The sequence below is a fragment of the Bufo bufo genome, chromosome 2 (assembly GCF_905171765.1).
Source record: "Bufo bufo chromosome 2, aBufBuf1.1, whole genome shotgun sequence".
Taxonomy (NCBI): Eukaryota; Metazoa; Chordata; class Amphibia; order Anura; family Bufonidae; genus Bufo; species Bufo bufo.
Genome location: NC_053390.1, coordinates 381629811 through 381643680, shown reverse-complemented (window position 1 = coordinate 381643680; position 13870 = coordinate 381629811). Strand labels below are relative to the sequence as shown.

Below are 13870 nucleotides of genomic sequence, written 5' to 3'. Positions count from 1 at the left end.
TCCCTCTCTGCGTTGCCGCAGGTCCAGCAATCGACGACGACAAGGCTGCTTCTGGTGGTGATGGTGACCACAACTCTTCCTCTTCATGCTCATCTACGGCCTGATCCAGCACTCTTCGCAGGGCACGCTCCGGAAAAAACGCATATGGGATGAGGTCGATGATGTTGCCTTGGGTTTGACTGACCAGGTTTGTCACCTCCGCAAAAGGACGCATGAGCCTACAGCCATTGTGCATGAGCGTTCAGTACGCGGCCAAAAAATACCCAGCTCCGCAGAGGCTGTCCTCTTTTTTTAAAATAAAAAAAAATCTATTCTTAACAGTTTAATCCCTGTTATGTCCCCTATCAGGGGACGTGTATGGAATAGATTTTAGGAACCGGGAGATAGAAAAAGATGCTTGCTTGGTCCTGCTACTTCCAATTTGGGCACTGCACGTACGCCTTGCAATGTACTGTGCCACCAGATATGAGTGGTGTGTTAAGTAGTACTATTCCTATCAGTTTAATCCCTGTTACGTCCCTATCAGGGACCGGTCTATGGAATAGATTTAGGAACCGGGAGATGGAAAAAGATGCTTGGTTGGTCCTCCTACTTCCAATTGGGGCACTGCGCGTGCACTGTGCAATGTACTGTGCCACCAGATATGAGTGTTTGTTAAGTAGTACTATTCCTATCAGTTTAAGCCCTGTTACGTCCCCTATCAGGCGACGTGTATGGAATAGATTTTAGACAACCGCAAAGAATTGTCAATAGTTGACACACTCATGACATAAATTTTATTCCTCTATGCGTCAATCTTGGTGTAGTGATGACTGTGCTCATGCGCACGTTTGGGAGATTGCAGGCGATGGGGGGTTTTCAAAGCCTATGGTCGTGCTGAGGTAGTTCAGTGACAGTTAAGTGACACAGAAAACAATGATTCTGCAGTGTGGGCCCATTGTTGGCCTAGTAGGCTTTAATGATCACCTTAGATGATCACAAAGAAAATTAATGTTTTTTCTATGCAAAATTATCCAGCCGATCGCTGTTGGTCTGTTCACAATGAAGCAACGACCTTATCATCTGGGGTGTGCCAACATTGCCATTGCCAACACACTCATAGAGGTGGTCGCTTCATTGTGATACGAAAGCCCCTTCACCACAAAAAGGTAACGATCACGAAGGGGAATTGACACATGATTGTGCCTTTTTTTTTTGTTTTGTTTTTGCAGCCACAGTGCAGCACCAGAGGCCAGAAAAATTAGGCATGTACACATTAGCAGCGGCCAGAAAAATTGATGTTTTCCAGGCAAAAAGTGCACTAAAACATTATGGCTTGAACCCTAGTTGGTGGCGGATAAGTCATGCAAGTCATCCGGCATGCAGAGATAAAATACAGCAGTGTGTGGACCATTTTTAGCCCAAGGCAGCTGATCTCATCAGGCCTTTTTAGTCAAATGTATCGCCCACTGTCAGTCCCTTCGGGATCCATGCCTCATTCATCTTAATAAAGGTGAGGTAATCTAGACTTTTTTGACCTAGGCGACTTCTCTTCTCAGTGACAATACCTCCTGCTGCACTGAAGGTCCTTTCTGACAGGACACTTGAAGCAGGGCAGGCCAGAAGTTCTAGCGCAAATTGGGATAGCTCAGGCCACAGGTCAAGCCTGCACACCCAGTATTCAAGGGGTTCATCGCTCCTCAGAGTGTCGATATCTGCAGTTAAGGCGAGGTAGTCTGCTACCTGTCGGTCGAGTCGTTCTCTGAGGGTGGACCCCGAAGGGCTGTGGTGATGCGTAGGACTTAAAAAGCTCTGCATGTCCTCCATCAACAACATGTCTGTAAAGCGTCCTGTCCTTGCCGGCGTGGTCGTGGTAGGAGGAGGATTACTTTCACCTCTTCCCCTGTTAGATTCCCGTTGTGCTGTGACATCACCCTTATACACTGTGTAAAGCATACTTTTTAATTTATTTTGGAACTGCTGCATCCTTTCCGACTTCCGGTAATTCGGTAACATTTCAGGCACTTTCTGCTTATACCGGGGGTCTAGTAGCGTGGCCACCCAGTACAGGTCGTTCTCCTTCAGCCTTTTTATACGAGGGTCCCTCAACAGGCACGACAGCATGAAAGACCCCATTTGCACAAGGTTGGATGCCGAGCTACTCATGTCCCGTTCCTCGTCCTCACTGATCTCACTGAAGTTCTGTTCTTCCCCCAGCCACGTACAACACCACGGGTACCAGATAGGTGACAACGAGCACCCTGGGATGCCTGCTGTGGTTGGTCTTCCTCCTCCTCCTCAAAGCCACATTCCTCCTCTGACTCCTCTTCCTCAGACTCCTCTTCGAGCATTGCCACAGGTCCAGCAAGCGATGCTGATACGGCTGTTTCTGGTGGTGATGGTGACCACAACTCTTCCTCTTTACGCTCATCTACAGCCTGATCCGGCACTCTTCGCAGGGCACGCTCCAGGAAGAAAACAAATGGGATGATGTCGCTGATGGTGCCTTCAGTGCAACTGACTAGGTTTGTCACCTCCTCAAAAGGACGCATGAGCCTACAGGCATTGCGCATGAGCGTCCAGTAACGTGGCAAAAAAATTCCCAGCTCCGCAGAGGCTGTCCTAGCTCACCGGTCATACAAATACTCATTGACGGCTTTTTCTTGTTGGAGCAGGCGGTCGAACATTAGGAGTGTTGAATTCCAACGTGTCGGGCTGTCGCAAATCAAGCGCCTCACTGGCATGTTGTTTTGCCGCTGGACATCTGAAAAGTGCGCCATGGCCGTCTAGAAACTCCTGAAATGGCCACACACCTTCCTGGCCTGCTTGAGGACATCCTGTAAGCCTGGGTACTTATGCACAAAGCGTTGTACGATCAGATTCAACACATGTGCCATGCATGGCACATGTGTCAACTTGCCCAAATTCAATGCCGCCAACAAATTGCTTCCGTTGTCACACACCACTTTGCCGATCTCCAGTTGGTGCGGAGTCAGCCACTGATCCACCTGTGCGTTCAGGGCGGACAGGAGTGCTGATCCGGTGTGACTCTCTGCTTTCAGGTAAGTCAACCCCAAGACGGCATGACACTGTCGTATCCGGGATGTGGAATAGCCCCTGGGGAGCTGGGGGGGTGCAGTTGATGTGGAGCAAGACGCAGCAGCAGAAGAGGACTCAGCCCAGGAGGTTCTCGAAGAGGATGGAGTAGGAGGAGTAGAAGAGGTGGCAGCAGGCCTGCCTGCAAGTCGTGGCGGTGTCACCAACTCCTCTGCAGAGCCACGCATTACATGCTTGGCAGCCGTCAGCAGGTTTACCCAATGCGCAGTGTAGGTGATATACCTGCCCTGACCATGCTTTGCAGACCAGGTATCAGTGGTCAGATGGACATAAGGAGATCATGTGCACTGACTCCCAAACTCTTGAGCATCCACAGTCAGAAGAAGATGACGGAGGGGAATGGCAATTAAAAGTGTTTCACGAGGTGGATGATGATGATGAGACACAGCTGCCAATAAGTCAACGGCAATAAGTGTCTCAAGAGGTTGATGATGAGGATGAGACACAGTTGTCAATAAGTTGTCAATAAGTGAGGTTCTTGTTAGGTCAACTAGTCAGAAGGATGACCAGAGTGAGGAAGTGGAAGAGGAGGCGGTGTAGATGAAATCACTGACCCAACCTGGGAAGGTGGCAAGCCGACCGAGGACAGCAGTACAGAGGGGCAGGGATCCGCATCACCGCAACAGGCTAGAAGAGGCAGTGGGGTGGCAAAATGGAGAAGGCGAGCCACACCAAACAGGCCCGCAACTGTGGCAATCTCCCTTGCCAAGGGGTAGGTGTTCAGCAGAATGGCGCTTTTTTTTAGTAAAGTGCGGACGATAAAAGAATTGTCATTTGCAACCTGTGCCATACCAAAATGAGCAGGGGCGTGAACACTAGCAACCTTACCACCACCGGCATGATCCGCCACATGGCATCAAAGCACCCTGATAGGTGGGCCGAACGCCTGGGTCAAACCACTGCCTTCTCTTCCCCTGTGCTACATGCTGGCCAATCCCCTGTCCAAGACGCAGGCCCGGATGCCTCCCACCCTGCACCTGGACCTTTGCAAGCACCATCAGCTAGCACATACACTTCCGTGTCCCAGTGCAGCGTACAGATGTCTATACCCCAGGCCTTTGAACGAAAGCGCAAATACCCAGCCACCAACCCACAGGCCATAGCACTAAATGCGCACCTTTCCAAATTGCTGGCCCTGAAAAAGTTGCCATTTAGGCTTGTGGACACTGAGGCTCTCCGCAGCCTGATGTCAGCGATCGTCCCTCGTTACTCAGTACCCAGACACCACAATTTTTCCCGGTGTGCCGTCTCCGCCTTACACCAGCATGTGTCCCATAAGATCACCCGTGCCCTGACCAACGCAGTTATTGGGAAGGTCCACTTAACGACTGACACATGGACAAGTTCTTTTGGCCAGGGATGCTACATTTCCCTGACGGCACATTGGGTGAACGTTGTGGAGGCCGGGAGAGAGTCATACCCTGGAATGGCACAAGTGCTACCGACACCAAGGATTACGGGCCCTACTCCCATCAGGATTTCCGCCACCACCTACATTAGTGGCTGCAACCCCCTCTTCTCCTCCTCCACCTCCTCCTCCACTTCCACCTCTGAATTCTCATCTTGCAGCACCAGTCAGTAGCTGGAAGAGGTGTAGCACTGCAGTGGGGAAGCGGCAACACGCCGTGCTGAAACTAATTTGCTTAGGTGACAAACAGCAGACCGCCGCAGATCTGTGGAAGGGTATAAGGGACCAGACTGAGCTGTAGCTCTCGCCACTCAACCTACAATCAGGCATGGTTGTGTCTGATAATGGCCGTAACTTGGTGGCGGCTTTGGAGCTCGGCAAGCTCACACACATACCATGCCTAGCCCATGTGTTCAACTTAGTGCTTCAGCGGTTTCTCAAAACCTACCCCAATTTGCCTGAGCTACTGGTGAAGGTGCATCGCTTGTGTGCCCATTTCCGAATGTCATCTACAGCTGCCGCCAGTCTGGCAACGCTGCAGCAGCACTTGCAATTGCCATCTCACCGACTGTTGTGCGACGTGAGCACGCGCTGGAACTCCACATTCCACATGTTGGCCAGGTTTTGTGAGCAGCAGAGGGCAGTAGTTGAATACCAGCTGCAACATGGTCGTCACCTTTCCAGTCAGCTTCCACTCTTCACAAGCGATGAGTGGGCATGGATGTCTGACCTCTGTGAGGTTTTACGCAACTTTGAGGAATCAACACAGATGGTGAGCGGCGATGCCACTATTATCAGTAACCATCCCACTTCTGTGTCTACTGAAACGCTCTCTGCTCACAATGAAGGCGGACGCTTTGCATGTGGAAGATGTGTTAATGGGGGAAGACAGTACACAGGGTTATAGCCAGACCTCCCTCAGTTCGTCTTCTCAGTACAAATTGGATGATGAGGAGGAGGAGGAGGAGCAGAAGATGTTTGCCTCCGCTACAGAGGATAGTACCCATAGCAGGTTTATTCTATCTGTTCAGTGTGGATGGGCCGAAGAGGAGTAAGAGGATGAGGAGATTGAGAGTCATCCTCCTGATGATAACAGCAAAGTCTTTTCTGTTGGGGCACACATGGCTGACTATATGTTATGCTGCCCTTCCCGTGACCCTCGCGTTATACGCATTTTGGCCAAAATCAATTACTGTTTGTTTACCCTTCTCGACCCCTGCTACAAAGAGAACTACTCATCTCTCATTTCTGTGGTGGAGAGGACTAGCAAAATGGTGCAATACCAGAAGGTCCTTGTGGAAAAATTGCTTTAGAAATTTCCATCTGACAACGCTGGTAACAGAGTACATAGTTCCTTGGGCAAACGAAGAGGGGAGACGAGGGGAACACACAGCAATTCCAACAGAGGCAGGGCATAACTCTCCAAGGCGTGGGACAGTTTTATGACACCCCGCCAGCACCCTCACCCTGATGCGCGGCCTAGTGTCACAAGGAGGTAAAAGTTTTGGAAGATGGTGAAGGAGTACGTAGCAGACTGTGTCAGCGTCCTCAGTGATCCCTCTGTGCCTTACAACTGTTGGGTGTCCAAGCTGGACACGTGGCACGAACTGGCACTCTAAGCCTTGGAGGTGCTGTCCTGCCCTTCCACCAGCGTTTTGTCAGAGCTGGTATTTAGTGCTGCTGGGGGCATAATAACTGATAAGCGTATCCGCCTGTCAACTGAAAATGCTAACAGGTTGACTCTTATCAAAATGAACAAGGCCTAGATTGCCCCTGACTTCTCTACTCCACTAGAGGAAAGCGGCTGAACCCAAAGGCACTTTAAATGTGTCTTTGATGGTGTATTAAATACACTGTATTCTCATGCACCCCTTCCACCACAAAAAAGGGTATATGGTTTAATCTTTCTTTTCTCATCCTCCTCCTCCTCCTCCTCCATCATATCAACATGCTTATTAGGCTGCCCATGCTCCTAATGTTTTAGAGGGTCACCAGCAGGCCCTCTCCCCTAATGTTTTAGATGTCAGATCAGCAGCAGGCTCTCGACCCTAATGTTTTAGAGGGTCAGCTCAACAGTAGTCCCTCACCCCTAATGTTTTTGATGGTCAGATCAGCAGCAGGCCCTCACCCCTAATGTTTTAGAGGGTTATCTCAGCTTTAGACCCTCACCCCTAATGTTTTAGATGGTCAGATCAGCAGCAGGTCCTCTCCCCTAATGTTTTAGAGTGTCACCAGCAGGCTATAAATCATAATTTCTATAGGGTGTGTATGAAACTCTCCTTTATGTGTAATAAAGGGTGTATTGGAGTGCCTGTTCCTTGTAATTTTTGGCAGCCCTTCCACTTAGTGCATAGTTTTTATGAGTGTAGGGGTCCCACTACCTGAACAATTGTACCACAATGTCAATGAGGCCCTCCTTTATGTGATATACAGGTTGTATCAGAGTGCCACTTTATATGCAAGTTAATATACAGGAAAGATTGTTTCCTAACAATTTTTCCTCCAAAATCGATTTTATCTTCAGTTTGGTGAGTATTATTGTCAGTCTGTAAAAGTGGCATATTACTCGGACAACATCGTTCCCAACAGCGACCTGGGAGTCCAAGATGCATCCAGACATCCTCACCATGTTGTTCCCGAACTATTTCAATGGTGTTTTCATCAATTTCTGACCTTTTCCTGTGAACCAGACACCCTCCTTCTTTCAGAACAGGGGGTGCCTGGTTTAATGCTCGGGTTCTCTCATTGACTTCCATTGTGCTCTGGTGCTCTGTAGATCACCCGAGCATCCCAAAGTGTTCTACACGAGCACCAGAGCACCCGAGCACTTTGATGCTCGATCAACACTAGTCCTCATCCATTCCGCAAAAAAAACCTGAACGGTCACAGAAATAAAATAAGTTTGTGTGCATGTAGCCTAACATGCAGCAATCCAACATTTCTACCTGGTGTATTTTTTTTGTCAATGAATAAATGAATATATCTATTTCAAATATCTTAATTAGGCTACAAATATATTATTGTTATTTCTGTAATATGCAGCCAATTAACCTAGTATCATTTTAAAAGGGGGAAGAAATCAGGACATCTAGAGGAATAGAGATTATGATTTTACGGTTTTTGGACAGAGTTGTTTAAATTCATGGATTTATGCTAATTTAGGGAAACATTCAAAGAGCTTTTTCTGTTCGTATTGATATATTCAGTCTAATCAGTCTAAATTATAAGGGTGATGCCACATATTGCAGCAGTAGAGTATTTTGAATGGGAAAAATAATACATTTAAAAACATGGGGCCAGATTTATCATTAGCTCAAGTCAGAATAATGGAGTGAAAAAGTCGCAAAAAAATTTGCAAATGCTAAAACTGCGCACAAATTTGTGACTTTTTTCTGCTCTGCACTATGCTCGCCAGTTTTCTGAAAGTGGGCGTGTTTTCTTATGTAAATGAATGCAGATTTACTATTGGGACTATTTAAAAAGTCGCAAAAAAATAAGCAATTTCACTCCAGTGAGGACCATGCTTATCTTATGAGACTTTTTAATAGAACATGCGACTTTTTCGTAAAAACGTGCAACTTTTTCGTAAAGATGTGCGACTTTTGTAAAGCTGCTTACTGACGGATAAACTGCTACCATCAAACCACATTTATTACAGTCTAAAAGGGCCGATCATAAATCTGACTTGGCTAAAACTGACTTTAGCCATATGTGAAAGTGGAGTGAGCTGTCAGAGTAATGATAAATCTGGCCCATAGAGGTTTTGCAACAACATATCCACATTTATGCTGCATTTTCTTTCAGCAAATGAAAAGTATAGAAATACACGCACAGCAAAATTGGATTACATTAATTACAAAATAGAGTTACATTAATTCTAATTTGCTGTGTTTTTCCCTTGCTGCACTTTTTTATGCATTGTTTTTACCGCATTCAAAACGCAGCATCACCGTGACATGTGGCAGCACCCTCAATGTTAAAGTGTCACTGTCATTAAATAAAACTTTTTACATGCCATAGTGACATGTTACAAGTTTTGATTTCGTAGGTGCTGAGGTCCACACGAATCACTAGAGCGAAGAGGTAAAAGCTCTCAGATGAGCATTGTTCGCCTATGATTTTTATTGGCTTTCAATGAATTTTACTGGCAGAGGTGGGTTTAGTGATGTACAAGTCATAGACTGTCTATGATGAGTGGGAAGCTCCCCAAATACATTGGCGCGTTGGCCGAACCCCCCATTCTTCGGTTCGGCTGACAAACATATAATGTGTAAGACCAGCTTGAGTTTCAGCAATTAGTGAGGATCTAAGCACCCAGCCCCCAACCAACCAAAACTTGTAAAAAGTCACTATGACATGTCTAAAGTTTTTGAAAACTTCAAGTATGCACATTTGCAACTGAACAGTATTTTATATTTAAAGTATATATATATATATATATATATATATATATATATATATATATATATATAAATAGTGAAAAAGGGGCAGCACTCCAATAGATAAAAATGAAAAATAACTTTATTTACCCATAAGGCTGTTGCGACGTTTCAGCTCTTACACAGGAGCCTTCCTCAAGCAGTGTGTACAAACCAAACTCTGGACATATATAGTGTTGTAACAAACCATAAACAATTACATGTCAAGTGAACATAATTAATAAATAATCCATATACATGATGCATTACAAATAGGAAAACAAATAAAACCAAGCATACAGTATTGTCAAATCGTGGTGCACATGATTATACAAAAATTACTTCCGTGATTATAAGGTATAGCAAAATATCTATACAAATACATGATTAATATTATTATTAGTGCCAACTGTAGACAATTAAACAAAGTGCCAAGTGCTTACTATGCAGGTGATATGTACGGAGAATGCAGGAGGGAGGTCGGCTGTCATCCATGTTGACATGTGCGATCTGGCGTACCTGAATCGCCATTGCGCATGTCTCTATGACGTGTAATGCGTGTTTCCGTCTTGCACTAACTTCATCACCATTAAGTCAGCCATCTTGGATAGGGGCAAAAACAGCCCATTGTTTTGCGCAGGCGCTCACAGGGACAGTTAAGTCTGGTACAGTGCAGGATCAGGATGGTAATGGCATATAGAGGTGCCGGAATATCCAGGTGGCTAGGTGGGCTCGGGTGAGGGCTACACCAACATGTGGAAGTGGAACCGCCAGCCGTGACCAGAGAGCGGCTGCGCATCTGCATGTGAGTGCAGGGTCGCACCGCTGCAGTGATCAAAACCCACCCATCACCACCTTACTCTGAGGGTTCTCCTCATAACACCCCGCCATGCATGTAGCGGACCATAACTAAGACAAAAGAATATAAGAAAACACAAAAGCACAAAAGCCGTATTCTGTATAGACAATAATATCCAAATATCGTGATCGCACAGCCCACATGAATGCAATACCACTGCTCCTCTCCTCAGACTCGGTGGCGTACCATCTGCAAAAATAATAGAATATAAATATAATTAGTACAAAGAAGTAAGTAATAAACAAACATTTTAAAAAACTTGCAGAATAAACGAAAATCTATGTTTTATACACACAAATCACATAGTTTACACAGGAACAGTGGACATTAGAATGCATGAATAAAGGGCAAATATATATATATATATATATATATTATTTTTTTTAAACAAGAATGAAGTCCATGAATCAGTACCCTTTTCTTAACGGCTTTATCTACCTTTATAACTTTTTTTTCCCGTTTTGCTCTAAAATGAAACAACTTTGCATTCACAATAGTCTTTATTCAAAATATCCTGTTTTTGACTAAAGCTTCTATGAAGACCTATGTGTCTCCATGGTAATGGGCATCAAGCAAACTCTGTGTAGTCTGATCCTGCAGAAGAAAGGCGAGCTCTGTGCGCGCCAGAAGTGTTCCTAAAATGGTCACCACAACTAAAAATAGCCATGCTAGCGCTTGCACCACTTGTTCTCCGTTCACTGCTATGGGACTTCCGAAAATAGATGAGAACACTTCTTTAGCTATTTTAGACAGCAAGTAGTGCATGGAGAGGACATTGCACATGCAGGGTGTTCTCTCCTTCACTGCGAGGGCCCCATTCTGAAGATGAGTGGATCCCAGAGGTGGGACCTTCCCTTTCTGACATTTCCTAATGATATGCCATTATTGTCTTAGATTGGGACAACCCCTTTAAGGGAAATATTGTTCATATATCTTACATATTTGTAAGCAATTTACAGTTGCCCTAAAATTTAGAGCACAATTTTCGATTCACATTTTTTCAACTACTTGCCTACAATATTGTTGTGATTCTACTCCACTCACCTGGATGGAACTGCCGGAGATAGCCTAGCCAGTAGAGTTGAGCGAACACCTGGATGTTCGGGTTCGAGAAGTTCGGCCGAACTTCCCGGAAATGTTCGGGTTCGGGATCCGAACCCGATCCGAACTTCGTCCCGAACCCGAACCCCATTGAAGTCAATGGGGACCCGAACTTTTGGGCACTTAAAAGGCTGTAAAACAGCCCAGGAAAGAGCTAGAGGGCTGCAAAAGGCAGCAACATGTAGGTAAATCCACTGCAAACAAATGTGGATAGGGAAATGAATTAAAATAAAAATTAAAAAAATAAAAATGAACCAATATCAATTGGACAGAGGTCCCATAGCAGAGAATCTAGCTTCACGTCAGCAGAGAATCAGTCTCTTCATGCCATAGCAAAGAATCTGGCACTAATGTCAGCAGAGAATCAGTCTCTTCATGCCATAGCAGAGAATCTGGCTTCATGTCAGCGCAGAATCAGTCTTCATGTCATAGCAGAGAATCAGGCTTCACGTCACCCACCAATGGAACAGGCCACTGTCACACATTTAGGCCCCGGCACCCAGGCAGAGGAGAGAGGTCCCGTAACAGAGAATCTGGCCTGATGTCAGCACAGAATCTGTCTTCATGTCATAGCAGAGAATCAGGCTTCACGTCACCCATAACTGGAACAGGCCACTGTCACACATTTAGGCCCCGGCACCCAGACAGAGGAGAGCGGTCCCGTAACAGAGAATCTGGCCTTATGTCAGCGCAGAATCTGTCTTCATGTTATAGCAGAGAATCAGGCTTCACGTCACCCACCACTGGAACAGGCCACTGTCACACATTTAGGCCCGGCACCCAGGCAGAGGAGAGTGGTCCCGTAACAGGGAATCTGGCCTTATGTCAGCGCAGAATCTGTCTTCATGTCATAGCAGAGAATCAGGCTTCACGTCACCCACCACTGGAACAGGCCACTGTCACACATTTAGGCCCCGGCACCCAGACAGAGGAGAGCGATCCCGTAACAGAGAATCTGGCCTTATGTCAGCGCAGAATCTGTCTTCATGTCATAGCAGAGAATCAGGCTTCACGTCACCCACCACTGGAACAGGCCACTGTCACACATTTAGGCCCAGGCACCCAGGCAGAGGAGAGAGGTCCCGTAACAGAGAATCTGGCCTTATGTCAGCGCAGAATCTGTATTAATGTCATAGCAGAGAATCAGGCTTCACGTCACCCACCTGTCACGAGGGTGTCGAGGACCACGCCTGACCCCGCAGGGTCAGGAAGTCGCAGCGGTTGGCTGCACGCTCTATTTAAGATAGGGCTGTTTTCCTTATGGTAGCTTTCTGGGTTTGCTTAGCAAACCCTTTTGGCTCACTCAGGGATCCGTAGCTCCTTCTCCTCAGCTGTTCCTTGTCCAGCACTCCCAGACCTCCTTATATTTCTCTCTCACACTTCTCTGGTTGCCAGAGATAGAGCTTCCTGCCTGGACATCTATTCTGACCTTCTGGAGCTGTGTTGCTGCGTTCGCTGGTAGTTGGTCCAGTACGCTACCCTCCAGATCCCTGTTGGACCTTTTTGCTTTATTGTGGTCGCCCACCTGGGTGTATGTGTTTGTATGTTTTGTCTGTCCTCTCCCTGGTGTTTCCCTCTTAGTGATAGTGGTGTGGACTAGCGATCCCACCGGCCTGTTCACTATCCAGGGCACATATTAGGGAAAGCCAGGGTTTAGGCACGCGATCGCCGCACGGGTGAGGAACCCGTCTAGGGACGTCAGGGCAGTCAGGTGCCAGCCGCAAGGTGAGTTAGGGGTCACCACCTTTCCCTCTCCCTTGGGCAGGGCTTTCCCTGTTTTCCTCCCTGTGCGTGTCATCGGTCATTACATTATCTCTGGCCATTATTTTGTGTAGGTAAAAAAAAAAAAAATTTACCTACTTAGAATCCAGTATGGATCAAATTGCTGCTCTGTCCAAACAATTTCATGGCCTGTCTTTGGAGGTGGTAGGATTGAAGGCGTCGGTCCTCCAGCAACAGCAGCAATTACAACTGACTGCAAGCCCAGCGGTTGCTACTGGTAACCAGGTTGTTGCGGAACCCAAGGTCCCTCTCCCTGACAGATTTTCTGGGGGAAGGGACAAGTTTTTGACATTCCGTGAGGCCTGTAAGTTATATTTTAAACTGTGCCCTTACTCCTCTGGTAATGAAGATCAGCGGATGGGGGTTGTTATTTCCCTGCTGCAGGGGGATCCGCAGTCCTGGGCGTTCTCTTTACCTACTGATTCCCAGGCTCTTCGGTCAGTGGATGAGTTTTTTGGGGCCTTGGGTCTCATATATGATGACCCTGACCGAGTCGCCCTGGCTGAATCAAGATTACGGAGACTCTTACAAGGAGAGTGGCCGGTAGAGGAGTATTGCTCTGAATTCCGTAGGTGGGCTACGGATACCCAATGGAACGACCCGGCTCTCAGGAGTCAGTTCTGCTCTGGGTTATCCGAAAGGGTTAAGGATGCGCTTGCATTATATGAGACCCCCTTTTCCCTTGATGCGGTTATGTCCCTTTCTATCCGAATAGATAGACGCCTTAGGGTCAGGTTGAAAAAACCGGAGCAATTGGTAACCCCTCCCAAGCAGCAGTTAGTCTGTACGGACTTAGACGAGCCTATGCAGCTAGGAGGAACTACTCGTCAGGTCCGTCCTCCTGAGGCTCGCCGTAGGCGTGGGGTTTGTTTTTTTTGTGGGGAGAGGGGTCATTTCATTAATGTCTGTCCTTCTTTCCTCAGAAACAAAAGACCGTCGGAAAAACTACTAACCCCAGGCTGTGTGGAGGATGTCAGCCGGGGGGTATACGTTTCCTCCATACGTACATCGCAATTTGTGTTGCCAGCGGTTATTATTTTTGGTGATAAGACGGAGACTATTTCTTTCTTTTTAGACAGTGGAGCCGGGGTAAATTTGATAGATGCCCATTTTGCCCGCACTTTGGGTTTGTCTCTCTGTACTTTACAGAGACCCATTCCCATATTCGCTATTGATTCTGCTCCCCTGTCTCAGAGAAACCTCACG

General features: G+C 46.8%; 1 pseudogene; it reads left to right on the top strand.

Annotated features, from left to right (window-relative positions):
- The first annotated feature begins 281 nt into the window (after window positions 1-281).
- On the top strand, window positions 282-453 carry LOC120992962 (annotated as a pseudogene).
- The last annotated feature ends 13417 nt before the right edge of the window (window positions 454-13870 follow it).